The following is a 5,000-nucleotide window of genomic DNA, read 5'->3' as shown; positions in this document are numbered from 1 at the left end:
TGGGTGAGATATTCTAAAAATAAATGGCGTGCATAGACAATGATATGCATTACAGATTTTCATAGCATTAAAAATTCAGTATTATCCTTGCAATGTGACAAGGAAAGAAAAAGAAAAATGTACCCAAAATCTAGATTTTATTTTCATTCAAGTCGACTACAGCATTTTCGAAAAAAAAATACAAACCCAGTGATGATAAATAATGATTCGATAAATTCTCCCAAAATAAAAATAAACCACAATAACAATAATTGTATAAAAAAAAACACTAATAATCACAACTATATATTCTCACTACACGAAAATGTATAAACACCCAATGAGCCTTAATGACTCACAATAAAACTCCTATACACCCATTTCCAGGAACCCCGAGAGACCACGTGTCCGGGAGACCACGTGGGGCGCGATGGTAAACAAACCGAGGGAGTCTGGCGCCGCCGACCTCTCGAAAAGGAGTCGGGTTTGTCCCTCTTTCACTGTGGGCGCAGATTATACCATGATAAATCCTACCCTCGGGGGTTTATTTGAACTGCCACTGAAGCTCTTTGGGAATTTGAAAAAAATAAGGAGAGTTCTTTTAAGTTGGTACGTTTTTTTTTCTCTCTCTCTCTTTTTTTTGTCTATTTTTTCTTTTCTTTGTTCTATTTATAGGCGATGACGTGCGTTGGTACCCAGAGTGTCTTTTTGTTTAATCTAAAGCCCGGAGGATTTGATAAAGAGGAAAGATAATAGTTTTGACAGTCTCTCTACATTTTTTTCACGTGAGAGAGAGAAGAGAGAGAAGAGAGAGAAGAGAGAAAAGAGAGAAAAGAGAGAAAAGAGAGAAAAGAGAGAAAAGAGAGAAAAGAGAGAAAAGAGAGAAAAGGAGAGAAGGCGAGAGGAAAGAGAGAGAAAAGAGAGAAAAGAGAGGAAAAGAGAGGAAAAGAGAGGAAAGAGAGGAAAGAGAGGAAAGAGAGGAAAGAGAGGAAAGAGAGGAAAGAGAGGAAAGAGAGGAAAGAGAGAAAAGAGAGAAAAAAAGAGAGAAAAGAGAAGAAAGAGAGAGAAAGAGAGAGAAAGAGGGAGAGAATTAAAAATTAACCCCTTGATTGATATGTAGATGAAGTTTGTGGGCGATGGCACAACAGCTTTTCACCAACAGAATGGAAATTATAATGAAAAGAAAACACGAATTGTTAATGAAATCCGAGATCGTGACGTAACACTTTCCCGGAACAACACAAGAAGTATCAAATGTTCTAAACTGCAACGAAAACTTTATTCTGTTGTCATATGCTAATTAAGTTTGACACTAACATGCACCTTCACAGTTCTTGACGAGTGCGATATGACCGTGGAAACTTTATATATAAAGTTCATATATATTTTGATAGAAACTAGTCATGTATGTTCTTGAAAGGATTTTGAGTATTTCTAAGAAGAACAAGAAATTACTAAGAATTATATTGAATGAAATCAAGAGAATAGAAAGCTGATAGGAACTTGACGATGTGATATAAGTAAAAGACCAGAAATTTGATAAGAATTGTACTGGATGAAACCATAAAAAAGAACAGGATATTGCTAAGAAATAAACTCAATGAAATCAGAAAATAAAAAGAGAACGCGAAATTGTTAAGAAATGTTCCGAATGAAAACACGGCACAGCTTTCACCCTGGGAGTGTTGCAGACGTAAATATATGGCAACTAAACATGTCGTATCTCAAGCTACTTAGAAACGTCACGGTAACAGATGCATCGCTAAACATGGTGGCCATAAGAAATAAGTGGTTATCTCTGTAGGTTTGATAGTAGTGACAGATAAGTGTTAAGTGAGAGGAAACAGTCACCCGCTGAAGTTTACGAGCTTATGTGAGCTTAATGGAAGAGCAATACTTAAATAGAAGATAAGTATTAAGATTGTCAGTACAAATAGTAAAAAAAAAAGAAAATGCGACCATATTTACTTTCACTATTGAGGAAACCTTTTGCCTGCAAGATACGCAGGCCTACATTTAAATTATAATATGAAAGTGCAAGACAGTCGATCAAAGACACATTCATTCTCACCATCTCTTCAGTATCACCTATGACAACTCTTGCGTAATCGAGGTCTTTCGTAAGTTACGCCTGGCAGCCCCGCAGCGGTTTGAAAATTACGTCATGTTGCCTTTCGTGTAGTCCTCCTCTTTTTTACTACGGCCATTACGTGACGTCGAAGGGAAGGGATGCCCGAGTTGGAAGGATTAAAAGAAGAAGAAAAAGAAAAGAAAATAGTGTCTTTTTTCTATTTACAACACTCATGATACCGAAGGAGATGAGGGAGTGGGGGGGGGGCATGAGAGGCGAGTGACGTAAGGAACAAGCCGTCGTAATGTCTGCACCAGATGTGTTTTGTGTCGTAATAACCACGCTCCTTCCGAAACGCAAATTTTAGGCGATCCTCGAACGCGTCCTCAATGTTTGGACAGAAGAGCATCACCAGGCGTGGCAGGAATGCCCGAAAGGAAGAAGATATAGAAGAAGAAGAAGGAAAATCATCCGACCCAACAGCCTATGCCTTTCGAAGCGTCGCTTGGTCGCCGCTTAACTGTCCTTATTGGCAAACGATCGAGCGAAACTGTAACTGCTTCTCGCTTTTTCTTCCTCTCAATCTTTCTCTTCCCCTCCTCCCTCTTTCACTTCCCCAACCTTTCCCTCATTTCTTCTCTCCTCCTCTCTTTCCCTATCCCATTCCCTCTTCTCTCCTCGTCTTCCTCTCCCTCCCTACCTACAACCCTACCCCCTCTCCCTCTCCTCCCACACCCCCTCCCCTTCTCCTCCACCAACCCTACCCTCTCCTCTCCTTCCTCTCCCTCCCTCCACTTCTCTCTCCTCCTCCCCTTCCCTTCCTCCCACTCCCTCCCTCTCCCATCTCCCACTCCCTCACCTCCTCCCATCTCCACACCTCTCCCTGTCTCCCCACTCCTCTCCCTCCCTCCCCTCTCCCTCCCTTCTCCAACTCCCCTCTCCTCCTCCCCATCTCCACTCCCTCCCTACCCTGTCCCACTCCTTCCCTCCCTCCTTCCCTCCCTCTCCTCCTATTTCCTCCCTCCTTCCCTCCCTCCCTCCTCTCAACTACCAGTCACGTAACGGCAGGATCCCCTCTCAACGCCGCAGTGTTGTGAGGTCGCAAAGCAGAGTGAGAATCCGTCCATCAAAGTCATCCAGTAACCTTTTTCGGGAAGAAGGGGCATTCCTCAACGTGGGGGAGCGAGAGAGAGAGCGAGAGAGAGAGAGAGAGAGAGAGAGAGAGAGAGAGAGAGAGAGAGAGAGAGAGAGAGAGAGAGAGAGAGAGAGAGGGAGTAGGGAGTAGGGAGTAGGGAGTGAGTGGGGAGTGGGAGTGGGAAGGACGGGTGTAAAAATAGCTCGGCCTTAACGTGGGAATGAATAAATGACGAGGAAGACTCATTCCTTGTGGGAGGATTTTTTTTTTTTTTTTTTTTTTAGTATTTTTGAAATTGTTTTTGCTTTGTCCAATTCTTGCGTTACATCCTTGTTGTCTTAATTAGAGTGTGTTTTTAAGGATGGTAAACCTTGGTTGTGGTATTCCATAAGTTAAGGGCAATAACAGTGAAATTAATAATGATATTGATAATGTTGATGATAATGATAAACGATACTAATGGTAAATGGTGATAATGATAAAGATAAATGATACTAATGATAATAATGGTAACGAATGATACTGATAATGATATTGCTATCACCTGCTACTGATAATAGTGATAGTAATAGGAACAGAGATAATGATAACGATGATGATAATAATTATGATTGTTATTGCGACCACAATCACCATCACCATCACCACCACCATTTTCGAATTGAAGAATGCCGCTAACCTGGAAGTTCTCCCACACAGGCCAAGTTTAGATATAAGATGGCCTAGGCTGATGTTGCATGCAAGCTAGGTTGGGTGAAGTTGCATGGCGTCGCAATGGATTGATTTAGCTTCGATTAGGTTGGTCCTGAGTCCCGTTTTTATTCAGATTTTAGGTTAATGTAGCCAGGAGAGTTTTGGCAATGTCGGGTAGGCTTTGCTAATGTGCTAAGATAATAGAGGACCCAAGCGGCATAAAAAAAAAGTAAAAAATACAAGAAAAAAATAAGTGTAAATTGGTCGCGGTAAGAGATGACCATATTAGCGAGTTTTTAATAACCTTGTTACGTTTTTTTTCTATTTATTTATTTATTTATTCATTCATTCATTCGTTTCTGTTGCGTCGTTTTTTTTTTCTCTCTCTCTCTTTCCTTTCTGTCAAAAAGCTGAATAAGTGGTATTCAATGCGTTTGATCGAACTCGAATAAATTAGAGTGAATTGGGTTATGCTTTGTAAAGCGGTGTTAACTGGATTAAGTTCATGACTGAAAAGGGATTTCCTATTTACGCAAGGCAGGGCAGCCAGGCTTTAGGTAACAAGGACAGATGTAGAAAGTTTTATAAAAGCCTCATTCTATCGTCATTACATTTATAGGCTATGTCCAATATTGACACTCATCACAGTGATCATTATTATTATTATCATTACCATTACTATTATTGTCATTATCATCATCATTGATTATTATCATTATTGATTATCATTATTATTATTATGTGATTATTATCATTATTGACTATTATCATTATTAAATATCATTAGTAATTATTATTAATTATTATCATTATCAGTTATCATTATTATTTATTAATATTACTATTTTGTTATTATTATTATGATGATGATTATTATTATTACTATTATTATTATTTGTAGTGAGCAGTAATAGCAGGTTATTATTATCATTATTATCATTACTATTCCTCTTATTGTCATCCCCAATTTACGATTGCTAACGTAGAGTTATCAAGGTCATTACAAACATCGACACTTCTCAGATTGTTTCCGCCGTTATCGATCGCAAGGTCACCATTTTGCACAGTTTTTCGCTCGCTACGCGTTTGATTTGCAACGCCCGCACAGCGCATTTCCATCCG

This window comes from Penaeus monodon, chromosome 13 (assembly GCF_015228065.2).
Source record: "Penaeus monodon isolate SGIC_2016 chromosome 13, NSTDA_Pmon_1, whole genome shotgun sequence".
In the NCBI taxonomy this organism is placed as follows: domain Eukaryota; kingdom Metazoa; phylum Arthropoda; class Malacostraca; order Decapoda; family Penaeidae; genus Penaeus; species Penaeus monodon.
This window is presented reverse-complemented; position numbering follows the sequence as displayed.